General features: G+C 45.1%; 1 protein-coding gene across 1 annotated transcript in view; it reads right to left on the bottom strand.

Annotated features, from left to right (window-relative positions):
- Positions 1–10,586, bottom strand: part of LOC129694181 (matrix-remodeling-associated protein 5-like) — a 68,895-nt gene extending 58,309 nt beyond the window's left edge. The window contains 1 exon segment of the mRNA XM_055630899.1: positions 9,898–10,586. The gene's annotated coding sequence lies outside the window, so the exon portion shown is untranslated.
- Between the last annotated feature and the right edge of the window lie 3,443 nt (positions 10,587–14,029).

The raw sequence follows: 14,029 nt of genomic DNA, 5'->3' as shown, positions 1-14,029 counted from the left end.
CAGTCTTAAATGGCCTCCCCTTTATTCTAAGACTGTGTGCCCCTGGTTCTGGACTCGGCCCAACATTGGGAACATTTTTCCTGCATCTAGCTTGTCCAGACCTTTTATAATTTGATATGTTTCGATAAGATATACCCCCTCATCCTTCTAAACTCCAGTGAATACAAGCCTAGTCTTTTCAATCTTTCCTCATATGACAGTCCCGCCATCCCAGGGAACAATCTCGTGAACCTACGCTGCACTGCCTCAATCACAAGGATGTCATTCCTCAAATTAGGAGACCAAAACTGTACGCAATACTCCAGTGTGGTCTCACCAGAGCCCTATATAACTACAATGTTATATGATATTCCATTCCATAGAGTGGTGGGAAAATAGAATGAGCTGCCAGAGGAGGTGGATACTGGAACATTTAAAAGACATTTAAAAGAACATTTAAAAGACATTCGGAAACATACATGGACAGAGAGGGCTCAGAGGGACATGGACCAAAGTCAAGCTCAATGCCACCAGCATGACTTGGATGAGGTACAGGTGCAGCTCATATTCCCAGTGAAAGAACTGGAAGAAACTGTTCAATTGACAATACAAACTATTTAAAAAGATGGTTTTAAAGTAGGTCAAATGGAAACAATTTTAACAAAACTCCGCGAGAAGCCTTTTTTAAGTGTTTAGTCTGAATAGGATAAGAAATATATTTTGGCATGTACTGTTCAACTCATCTCCAGCACTTTGAGGACATTGGGCATTGTCTATGGAACTGATGTGCTACAATGCTGAGAACTATATTCTGCACTCTGTATCTCCCCCTCTGCTCTGCCTACTGTACTTGAGTTTGAACTGATTGTACACAGGTATGGTATATCTGATCTGATGGATTGCATGGAGAGGCTTCAGAGGGTAAATAGGACAGCGCAGAGGATCATTGGCTGCCCTCTCCCCTCCCTGATGGACATCTACACCTCCCGCTGCCTTAGCAGGGCAAAGAAGATCATCAAAGACAGCTCCCATCCTGCGTTTGGACTGTTCGACCTGCTGCCCTCTGGAAGGCGCTATAGTGCATCAAATCCAGGACAAATAGACTCAGAAATAGTTGCTTTCCGAGAATTATAACTACTCTTAATTCTAATTCACACATGCACTGACTTCACTGCCCAACACCACGGACTTCCATCTGTATATATGTATATATGTATGTAGCGCCGCAGAAATTGTGCACCTATCCCACCCCCCATCTCCTTCTGTTTTTTGTTTTTTTCTGTTTCTTGTTTTTTGTGTTAAATTGTATGTATGCACTGAGTACGAGCAGCTTTCAGTTTCACTGTACATGTATAGTGACAATAAATGGCATATCGATATCGATGCAAAACAGAGCTTATCACTGTACATGTGACAGCAATAAACTTAAACATCAAAGTGACATTTCGAACTGGATTAACTCAGCAGGACAGGCAGCATCTCTGGAAAAAAAGAAGAGGTGATGTTTTGGGTCGAGACCCTTCTTCAGAGTCAAGAAAGTAGGGTCCCGATCTGAAACATCACCGATCCACGTTCTCCAGAGATGCTGCCTGACCTGCTGAGTTAACCCAGCACTTTGTGTCTATCTCTAGTATAAACTAGCATCTGCAGTTCATTTTTATTATGGTTTATCCACTCCTACCGTCAGTTCCACTGCCTTCAGCCATGAATTGAAAGGCTATGTCTTTAGAAGACAGAGGCAAGGAAGTGCGGATGCTGGTTTATGCCAAAGATTGACACAAAGTCCGACAGTAAATCAGCAGTTCAGGCAGCATGGGTATCATTTTGGGTTGGGACCCTACTTCAAATCTCCAAATCTGAGGAAGGACATTATTGCCATAGAGGGAGTGCAGGGAAGGTTCACCAGACTGATTCCTGGGATGTCAGGACTGTCTTATGAAGAAAGACTGGATAGACTTGGTTTATACTCTCTAGAATTTAGGAGATTGAGAGGGGATCTTATAGAAACTTACAACATTCTTAAGGGGTTGGACAGGCTAGATGCAGGAAGATTGTTCCCGATGTTGGGGAAGTCCAGGACAAGGGGTGATAGCTTAAGGATAAGGGGGAAATCCTTTAAAACCGAGATGAGAAGAACTTTTTTCACACAGAGAGTGGTGAATCCTTGGAACTCTCTGCCGCAGAGGGTAGTCGAGGCCAGTTCATTGGCTATATTTACGAGGGAGTTAGATGTGGCCCTTGTGGCTAAGGGGATCAGAGGGTTTGGAGAGAAGCAGGTACGGGATACTGAGTTGGATGATCAGCCATGATCATATTGAATGGCGGTGCAGGCTCGAAGGGCCGAATGGCCTACTCCTGCTCCTAATTTCTATGTTTCTATGTTTCAAGTTACTTACAGAAGGGTCCTGGCCTGAAAAATCACCCATCCTTTTTCTCGGGAGATGAGTTTGAATTTTGAGGAAGAGTGAGAAACTTTTATTGCATGCTAACCAGTCAGTGGAAAGACAATACATGATTACAATCCAACCACCCACAGTATACAGATACATGGGTTTAGTGCAAGATGAAGTCAACTCCGATCAAAGATAGTCCAAGGCTCCCCGATGTAAGACTGCTCTCTAGTTGTTGGTACAGCTAGGATGGTACAGTTACCTGGTAACACCTGAGAAAACAGTCCCTGAATCTGGAGGTGTGCATTTTCACACTTCTATACCTTTTGCCCAATGGGAGAGGGAGGAAGAGGGAATGGCCGAGTTGTGACTCATTCTTAATTATATAGAAACTAACTGCAGATGCTGGTTTAAACAGAAGATAGACACAAAAAGCTGGAGCAACTCAGTGGGTCAGGCAGCATCTCTGGAGAGATGACATTTTGGGTCAAGAATCTGAAGAAGGGTCCTTCTGCAGTTGTACAGGGCCCTAGTGAGACCACACATGGAGTATTGTGTGCAGTTTTGGTCCCCTAATTTGAGGAAGGACATTCTTGCTATTGAGGGAGGGATGGCAGGACTGTCATATGCTGAGAGAATGGAGCAGCTGGGCTTGTACACTCTAGAGTTTAGAAGGATGAGAGGGTATCTCATTTAAACATATAAGATTGTTAAGGGCTTGGACATGCTAGAGGCAGGAAACATGTTTCCGATGTTGGGGGAGTCCAGAACCAGGGGCCACAGTTTAAGAATAAGGAGTAAGCCATTTAGAACGGAGACGAGGAAACGCTTTTTCTCACAGGGAGTGGTGAGTCTGTGGAATTCTCTGTCTCAGAGGGTGGTGGAGGCAGGTTCTCTGGATGCTTTCAAGAGAGAGCTAGATAGTGCTCTTAAAAATAGCGGAGTCAGGGGATATGGGATGAAGGCAGGAATGGGGTACTGATTGGGGATGATCAGCCATGATCACATTGAATGGCGGTGCTGGCTCGAAGGGCCGAATGGCCTACTCCTGCACCTATTGTCTATTGTCGACCCAAAAAAAGTCGCCCATTCCTTCTCTTCAGAGATTCTGCCTGACCCGTTGAGTTGCTCCAGCACCTTGTGCCTATTTAGAGGGCATGCTTTTTAGAGGTCTCTGTCCACCACTGAAATTACTGACTGGTTGCTCCACTCTCTAATCACCAGACCCAGATATAACAATATGGGTTTTTTTCCCACATTGTGACCCTGTGCGGAGAATAAGAGTCTCGTCACGAAACACCACCTACTCTTTCTATCGCGAGATGCTGCCTGTCCCGCAGAGTTACTCCAGCATTTTGTGTCAATCTTGGGTGTAAACCAGCATCTGCAGTTCCATCCTATGCAGTGAAAAGCCTATGTTTGTGTGCTATCCAGTCGGAGAACAGACTATACATGTATACCATCTTCAGTGTTAACCAGCACCTGTAGTTCCTTTCCTACACAAACTGAGAGAGTGTTGCATTTTGAGACACTTGTACCAAGGGCGGGTTACAGTTCAGTTTCCGTTTAGTTTATTGTCACGTGTACTGAGGTACAGCGAAAAGCTTTTATTGCGTGCTAACCAGTCAGCGGAAAGGCAATAAATGATTACAATCATTCCATTTACAGTGTATAGATACATGTTAAGGAAATAAGCGCTTAGTGTAAGATAAAGCCAGCAAAGGATAGTCCCATAATATGGTGGCACAGAACTGATACGGAATTTAGAAGATTAAGGGGGGATCTTATAGAAACTTACAAAATTCTTAAGTGGTTGGACAGGCTAGATGTAGGAAAATTGTTCCCGATGTTGGGGAAGTCCAGAACAAGGGGTCTGGACTTCCCCAATTAGCATAGTAACTCGTTACCATAGTGAAATTACTTATAGAAACTTACAACATTCTTAAGGGGTTGGACAGGCTAGATGCAGGAAGATTGTTGGGGAAGTCCAGAACAAGGTGTCACAGTTTAAGGATAAGGGGGAAATCTTTAAGGACCGAGATGAGAAAAACATTTTTCACACAGAGAGTGGTGAATCTCTGGAATTCTCAGAAGGTAGTTGAGGCCACAGAAGGTAGTTGAGGCCAGTTCATTGGCTGGATTTAAGAGGGAGTTAGATGTGGCCCTTGTGGCTAAAGAGATCAGGGGGTATGTAGAGAAGGCAGGTATGGGATATTGATTTGGATGATCAGCCATGATCATATCGAATGGCGGTGCAGGCACGAAGGGCCGAATGGCCTACTCCTGCAGCTATTTTCTATGTTTCTATGTTTCTATACTCTAACTGCAGCCTCATTCAACTGCAACATGACCTCCCAATCTATAAAAAGTAGCAATGTTTAGTTTAGTTTAGTGTGGCTGATTTTAGTTTAGTTTATTTTCACATGTACAGAGGTTTTGTTGTGTGCCAGTCAGCGGAAAGCCAATACATGATTACAATCGAGCCATTTACAGTGTACAGATAAATAATAAGGGAATAACTTTAGATAGTGCAAGATAAAGGCAGTAAAGTCTGATCAAAGATAGTCCGACACTCACAGATGAGGTAGTTAGTAGTTCAAGACTCTAGTTGCGGTGGGATGATTTAGTTGCCTGATTACAGCTGGGAAGAAGCTGTCCTTGAATCTGGAGATGAGCATTTTCATACTTCTATACCTTTTGCTTGATGGGAGAGGGAAGAAGAGGGAGTGGCCGGGGCGTGACATCTTCGATTATGCTGATTATCCTTGATTCCAATAGACAATAGGTGCAGGAGGAGGCCATTCGACCCTTCGAGCCAGCACCACCATTCACCGTGATCATGGCTGATCATCCACAATCAGTACCCCGTTCCTGCCTTCTCCCCATATCCCTTGACTCCGCTATCTTTAAGAGCTCTATCTAACTCTCTCTTGAAAGCATCCAGAGAATCGGCCTCCACTGTCTTCTGAGGCAGAGAATTCCACAGATTCACAACTCTCTGGGTGAAAACGTTTTTCCTCGTCTCCGTTCTAAATGGCCTACCGTTTATTCTTAAACTGTGGCCCCTGGTTCTGGACTCCCCCAACATCGGGAACATGTTTCCTGCCTCTGGCGTGTCCAATCCCTTAATAATAAGGGGCTGAAAGGTGTTTAAACCTAATATTCTTACACTCTACTCCTCTGAATATTTTTCACTACTCTGCTCAATTCCATGTTGATTGCATATCCTTCTTAGGTGGTTTGTAGAGTGCTTCATCTGCCTGCCAGGACACTCTCATACAAATGCTTCACATTAAATCTATGTACAAATATATGTGGCCCACATGGATATTTGAATACAGCAACTGCACCACAGCTCGGTTTGGGAACAGCTCCATCCAAGACCGCAGAAAATTGCAGAGCATTGTGGACGCAGCCCAGACCATCACACAAACCAACCTCCCTTCCATTGAAGGTAGACAAAAATGCTGGAGAAACACAGCGGGTGCAGCAGCATCTATGGAGCGAAGGAAATAGGCAACGTTTCGGGACGAAACGTTGCCTATTTCCTTCGCTCCATAGATGCTGCCGCACCCGCTGAGTTTCTCCAGCATTTTTGTCTACCTTCGATTTTCCAGCATCTGCAGTTCCTTCTTAAACACCTTGTCTACTCCCTGCCATTGACTCCATCTACACCTCACGCTGCCTCGGCAAGGCCAGCAGCATCATCAAGGACCAGTCGCACCCCGGCCACTCCCTCTTCTCCCCTCTCACATCGGGCAAAAGGTACAGAAGTGTGAAAACGCACACCTCCAGATTCAGGGACAGTTTCTTCCCAGCTGTTATCAGGCAACTGAATCATCCTACCAACAACTAGAGAGCAGTCCTGAGCTACTATCTACCTCATTTGTGGCACTCAAACTATCTTTGTTCGGACTTTACTGGCTTTTAATTAAAGCCTTGTCCCACAGTGCGAGTTCATTCCAAGAGCTCTCCCGAGTTTAAAAAAAAATCAAACTCGTGGTAAGCACGGAGAATGAACGTAGCGGGTTCGTCGGAGCTCGGGGACGTCACTTAGCGGCTCGTAACGCCAACAGCAGGTACTCGGGAAGACTGGCTAACGGCAGGTAAGCACGGGAAGACGCGTGAAGATTTTTCAACATGATGAAAAATTTCCACGAGAGCCCCGAGTACCGACGAGTGGACTCTCCGCGTTCGAATCAGGGCAAACTCGGGAGAGCTCTTGGAATGAACGCGTACCGTGGGACAGGGGTTTTACCTTGCACGAAAAGTTATTCCCTTACCATGTATCTGTGCACTGTGAATGGCTTGGTTGTAATCATGTATTGTCCTTCTGCTGACAGGTTAGCACGCAACAACAACAAAAAAAAAACACTTTTCACTGTACCTGGATACTCGAGACGATGAACTAAACTGAAACTGAACACTGGAGCAAGCACGGTTATGGCTCGTTTTCACGGGGCGACTTGACGCAAGATGTAGCCAGAGTGGAGTGGTCGTGGTCTAGCACGATATCACACGATATAACGGGAGGTAGATAAAGAGTTCCCACGGTACTCGGCATTTCTGTCATTTGTGCGAGTGACTTGTCCGTCTCCCGATCTTTCCCGAATGAACATCGTGGACTGTAGTGTAGTTAATCACGTGGCACAAATGATGTTACTTTGTTGTCATACACTATATTGTTTTTTTTCACCCGAGCTCTTTAATGAGCTGAAGAATAATCTGTGCTTTTTTAGACAAATGTTGTTTGGTGTGATGCACCTTCTCTCAATATGTGCAAGAAGTCGTCTTTTTATTTTGTCAAATATGAATAAAGACTGTGTCTCACATTGATAATGATGATTGTGTTATTTTATGATCTACTGAGAGGTGAAACTTTCAGTCTGAAGAAACTTTCAGCCCGAAACGCCACCCGTTCCTTCTCTCCAGAGATGCTGCCTGTCCCGCTGAGTTGCTCCAAGCAACTGGTGTCTATCTTCAAAGGACTGACCAGGACTGCCTCTCTCTCTCTCTCTCTCTCTCTCTCTCTCCCTCCCTCTCTCTCACACAGGCATGAATGGATGAACTCCGCGGGCCAGGCAGCATCTACGGAGAGAAATGGACAGCGACCCATTCTTCAGGCTGCCTTATGTCTCTCCCCCCCCCCCCCACCCCTCACCCCAACTCCCACCCACACACGCGAATGCTGGAGAAACTCAGCGGGTGCAGCGGGGCCGAAACGTTGTCTATTTCCTTCGTTCCATAGATGCCTGGCCCGCGGAGTTCCTCCAGTTAGAAACTGCTTTCAGACAAAAAGAGACACACTGACATTAATGAAATGCTTAGCTAGTTTTATTAGATTTGTATGTAAATAGCAAACTGGCTGGATTCACTCTATCCAACCTCCGGGTTCACCGTTGGCAGGAGTTCCCACGGTGACCGCAAGAGTTACTACGGATATCGCACGGGACACTTCGTTCATAAAATGTTGCAATGCTCAACCACAAGTGTACAAGTCACTCTTGGACAAATTCAAACATGTTTGAATTTTCTCCCGAGTACCCAAGTTACACGATTACCTGCCGTTAGCGCCACGGTGGTCCACGAATGCCGTATTGTTACCGCACGAGGTTCCCACGATGTCAAACTCTGGTTACCTCTTGCGTCAAGTCGCACCGTGAAAAGGGGGTTTTACATGGCGAGTGAGCGAGGCACGGCAAAGTTCAGGACATACATTCAGCTGGGATATGGGTTCTTCTGCAACAATATCTGTTTCAGCGTGCAGTTGCAATGTTCAGAGACCTAAGTTGCCGATGTGTACTGGGCGCTGTTTTGTTTCCACCCCAGTCCGTCGAAGGCAGATGATTCCCATTCTCACACACGCACACTTCATTAGAGAAGAAATCGCTTCCCTCCCCCTGGGGAACGTGTGAAATTCCCAGCCCCTTTCTCCTGCCATCCAATGGGTTCGCACGGTGCTCTTGTGTTAGCAAGATATATGCATTGTCCGCTACATTGCAGCAGAGATTCCAAGCCTTTTATTCTCGCTAATATACATCGCAGTTCTACATATGTGTAGGAACGAACTGCACGGATAGATGCTGTCTTAACCCGAAGGTAGACACAAAATGCTGGAGTAACTCAGCGGGACAGGCAGCATCTCTGGGGAGAAGGAATGTGTGACATTCCGGGTCGAGACCCTTCTTCAGAATAGATTATAATCTAATATACGCTTAATATCTTATTATAACTAGATAGGTCAAATCGTAATCAAAATCATTTTAAAAGAAAAAAAAGCACAATAATTTGAAATAGTATTATGTTCCCAATATACCACTTAATTATACATATATAGATCAGAATGTAAACACGGGCATTTTAAATATTAAAAAATGGTTTGCAATGTTTGGATCATTAGTATGCGACCTGGTTATATACCGATCGTTCAAAAATGTTGAATGTAAACGGCAGCATTATAAATAATAAAAGTTATGTTCATGCTAATATATAACGTAGTTATTGGTCCATATGTCAAATTTTAAATGAAAACATGTTTTAAAAAAAACACTTAAATTGTTTCAAAAGTTATTTTCCACCGCCACGTCAATCTGCAACATAGTTATAGATCGGATGCAGCAGCATCTATGGAGCGAAGGAAACGTTTCCTTCGCTCCATAGATGCTGCTGCACCCGCTGAGTTTCTCCAGCATTTTTGTGTAACCTTCGATTCTCCAGCATCTGCAGTTCCTTCTTAAACATAGTTATAGATCGATCGGTCAAAATATAAACACAGGATTAAAAAAAATAAACACCTCAGCAGTTTGCAAAGTTGTGGCCACGTTAATATGCAACATAATGTGCTACAGATCGGAGATTGACACAACAAGCTGGAGTTAACTCAGCGGGACACGCAGCATCTCTGGAGAGAAGGAATGGGTGACGTTTCGGGTCGAGACCCTTCATCAGACTAGTTAGGGATAAGGGAACCGAAATATATACCTTGAGGATCTAAAGCCGGAAGGCCATGAGGGGGGTCCACTAGGAGGGGGTTCGTTGGAGACGGGGAAATGGATCAGTCTGAATACCGAAACGTTGCCTATTTCCTTCGCTCCTTAGATGCAGCTGCACCCGCTGAGTTTCTCCAGCACCGTTGTCTACCAAGGGAGAGATATGGTCGGTGATGTTCGGAGGTAAAGAACAATGAATGGAAGATATGCACAAAAGTAACGATGATAGATGGTAAAAGATCGATAGGTCAGAGTGTGGACGGAAGCATTTCAACTATAATTTCTCCAGCATTTCTGTCTACCTTTGATTTTCCAGCATCTGCAGTTCCTTCTGAAACTCAATAAATAAACTCGATATTTTTGAAAAGTTATGTTCTACACTAATATACTAACAATACACTAATATGCAGCACAGTTATAGGTCAACATGGAAAAGGAAACCCAATTTAAAATAGTTTGAAATGGTATTATTTGAGAAGTGATTTTTCAACATAGCAACGCTTAAATAAACAGCGGAATAAAACAGAGGCGTGATTTACCTTGTGTTTCGCTGTGGATGGTAGCCTGCAGTTGTGTGCAAAGATGCGACTGGGTCAGTTCGGAGTCAATGGTTTTTGTATACAGATGAAAGAGAATCATTAACTTCTCGGATGTCGAGCAGCGCTGGATATGCCTGGGTGCACACACACAACTTCGCCGCCCCCGTTTTAGATTCAAGCGGCGAAACGAACTGCAGGGCAGGCTCTAATTTTCAAGAAAACCACCTCGACTGGGACACAGGCTCCTTCCTTGTTTCCCTCATAGTAGCAGAACAGAGAGAGGCTGCGTTGACTGATCACATTGCCCGGGGACTAGCTTCAGCAACTTTCCTTGGAGTTTCACCGGTTGCTTTGTCAGGAGTTGGATGTGGCAAATAGTAACTGCAGTGTGAAACAGCGAGGAAGGGAGAGAGAGACACGCGGCAGCTGGGAGATCCAAATCGCTTTTTAAGTTAGAGACAGGGTGATATGTCAAACGGTTTCTGTGCATCTGAGTCGCTCCCTTTGCAAGACAGAGTGGAAACAGAGGGTTCGGGGAGGCTGTTAGACAAGGGGAGGGAGAGGAGGCTGGAGCTGTGTGTGTGCATACACTCTCCGGTCTGGGTTGGCTCGAGGGGAAGAATTGGTCGCTCGCTGCAGAAGGGGAGGGGGCGAGGCAGCGTTATATTACACGGACAGACCTCCCTGTAGTGTGGGAGGAGACACACACACTCACACACTCACTCAAAGATAAGATCTTTGCACTCACTCACACAGATGAGCCCCGTGGAGCAAAGCGGGCAACTCGCCTCGGGTTAACATTCGTTAGGTAGAGTGGGTAGGACTAGGAAGCAACTGCCGATGCTAGTTTACACCGAAGAGACAGGCTGCCTGGAGTCTATCTATCTATCTATCTATCTATCTATCTATCTATCTATCTATCTATCTATCTATCTATCTATCTATCTATCTATCTATCTATCTATCTATCTATTCATCTATCTATCTATCTATCTATCTATCTATCTATCTATCTATCTATCTATCTATCTATCTATCAGTGGGTCAGGCAGCACCTCTTGGAGAGAAGGGATGGGTGGAGTTTCGGGTCGAGACCATTTCTTCAGACTGAGAGTCAGGGGAGAGGGAAAGGACAGACATGGAAGTGTACAAAGCGCCGGAGAGCAGGAGGAATCACAGAGGGGGTAGCAACGAGAGAGGGTGGTGAAGAACTCTTGGCGGGGGGAGGAGGGGAACTTCTTCAAACTTCCCAAAGTTGCTTTCTTCTGTGTTTTTCACACCTTACATGCCCTTGTGTACCCTTCCATATCTCTCGTTCCATCTAACAATCAACCTACATACAAGTTCAACAGATTAGACGCCAATTGCAGGAGTAACTCAGCGGGAATGGGTGACGCTTTGAGTCGAGACCCTTGTTCAGACTGGAGACTGAAGTCTGGAGATTGAAGAAGGGTCTCGACCCAAAGTCGAGTCTGAAATGCAAAGTCGACTCAAATGCACAGTCGACCCATTCCTTCTCTCCACAGATGCTGCCTGTCCCGCTGAGTTACTCCAACATTTTGTGTCTATCTTCGGTTTAAATACAGCATTCCTTCCCACACGGGGTGAAGGGATGGATGAGACAGCTGAGCTATTAAAACACTTTGGTTATGCCACATTTGGAGGGGATTGTGTTCATTTCTGGTCGCCCCCACTATAGGAAGGATATGGAGGCTTTAAAGAGGGTGCCAGAAGTGGGTTTTTTTTACCAGAATGCTGCCTGACAGAGAGTATTAGCTTAAGGAGACATTACTTACTCCTAACAAAGATAACTTACCGAAGTATATAAAATTAAGAAAAAAATAGAAACATAGAAAAATAGGTGCAGGAGTGGGCCATTCGGCCCTTCGAGCCAGCACCGTCATTCAATTTGATCATGGCTGATCATCTAAAATCAGTACCCCGTTCTGACTTTTCCCCCCATATCCCTTGATTCCTTTAGCCCAAAGAGCTAACTCTAAAGGAGGCAGGTTCGATTTTATCATTTGTCATTTAAAAATAAATTGGAAATGTATATGGACGGGAAAGGAATGGAGGGTTATGGTCTGAGTGCAGGTATATGGGACTAGGTGAGAGTAAGTGTTCGCCACGGACTAGAAGGGCCGAGATGGCCTGTTTCCGTGCTGTAATTGTTATATGGTTAAAGGGCCTGTCCCACTTAGGTGATTTTTTTAGGCAACTGTGGTGACAGTCACAGTCGCGGCGTGATGCCGGAAATGCAACCACCCCATGACAATGTACGCGACAAGCTACCCCCTAAGTCGATGTCAAGCTACGACAAGCTACGACCATGTCGGCAACAAATGAAGACAACTGAAGTTGTCTTGATGCCGGAACTGTTGCCGGTTGCTGTAGGATGATGTAGGTTGTGTCGCCAATGGAATTCACCGAGGTCATGACCCGGCGACAACCAACGTCACCTGCCGTCATCCTGGGCGACAACATACGACGGCACCTACGACAGGAGAAGACAGGCAACGTCAAGCAACGACAAGCCCATTGTCGAACATTTCAAAATTCAGCGGCGACAAGAAATAAGTAACGACACTTGAGGAGACCGCTCACAATACAGGCATCACCCCGCGTCATGCCGTGACCATGTGGCCACAGCCTATTTTTCCGCTATCACCGAGAAAATCGCCTAAGTGGGACAGGCCCTTAACTCTCTCTTGAAAACATCCAGTGAATTGGCCTCCACTGCCTTTTATATAGAAAATAGGTGCAGGAGGAGGCCATTCGGCCCTTTGAGCCAGCACCGCCATTCATTGTGATCATGGCTGACCGTCCCCTATCAATAACCCGTGCCTGCCTTCTCCCCATATCCCTTGACTCCACTAGCCCCTAGATCTCTATCTAACTCTCTCTTAAATCCATCCAGTGATTTGCACTCCACTGCCCTCTGTGGCAGGGAATTCCACAGATTCACAAACAAGCATAGCATGGGGTAAATTATTAGACAATTTTTTTGAGGGTGGAAATGATAACTATTCGAGGACACAGCTTTAAGGTGAGAGGGGTTAACTTTAAAGGAGATGCACGGATTTGTTTTACAAAGAGGTTGGTGGATGCCTGGAATGTGCTGCTAGGGGTGGTGGTGAAGGCAGATACCACAGTGGTGTTTTGGAGGCTTTTAGATAGGCACATGGATATGCTGGGAATGGATAGGTATGCATCACATGCAGGCAGAAGAGCTAAATTAACCTTGACACCATATTTGGCACAGAGATTGTGGGCTAATGGACCAGTTCCTGGACTCTGCTATTCTGTATTTTATAACCATGAGCAGCTCACACCTGCAAAACATAAGGTGATCAGACACTACATTTGGCACCTTCCTACACTACAACTGCTCAACACAATGGCAACATAAGTAACACAACAGAGAGATTTATCTTTTCAATCTGGATCAGGAAAAAAAAAGAGTTATAAAATATGGGACAATTACCAGAATTATTTATTTTTGCTCTATTATTGAATTTCAAATCAGTTGATGAAATTAAATTCAACAATTGCTTTTGAAAGGAAGTTGGAACTATCTGTCTGTCTGTCTGTCTGTCTGTCTGTCTGTCTGTCTGTCTGTCTGTCTGTCAATAGACAATAGACAATAGGTGCAGGAGTAGGCCATTCGGCCCTTCAAGCCAGCACCGCCATTCAATGTGATCATGGCTGATCATTCCCAATCAGTACCCCGTTCCTGCCTTTTCCCCATATCCCCTGACTCCGCTATCTTTAAGAGCCCTATCTAGCTCTTTCTTGAAAGCATCCAGAGAACCTACCTCCACTGCCCTCTGAGGCAAAGAATTCCACAGACTCACAACTCTCTGTGAGAAAAAGCGTTTCCTCATCTCTGTTCTAAATGGCTTACCCCTTATTCTTAAACTGTGGTCCCTGGTTCTGGACTCCCCCAATATCGTGAACATGTTTCCTGCCTCCAGCGTGTCCAAACCTTTAACAATCTTATATGCTTCAATGAGATATACCCTCTCATCCTTCTAAACTCCAGAGTGTACAAGCCCAGCTGCTCCATTCTCTCAGAATATGACAGTCCCGCCATCCCGGGAATTAACCTTGTAAACCTACGCTGCACTCCCTC

This window comes from Leucoraja erinacea, unplaced genomic scaffold, assembly GCF_028641065.1.
Source record: "Leucoraja erinacea ecotype New England unplaced genomic scaffold, Leri_hhj_1 Leri_56S, whole genome shotgun sequence".
In the NCBI taxonomy this organism is placed as follows: Eukaryota; Metazoa; Chordata; class Chondrichthyes; order Rajiformes; family Rajidae; genus Leucoraja; species Leucoraja erinaceus.
This window is presented reverse-complemented; position numbering and strand designations above follow the sequence as displayed.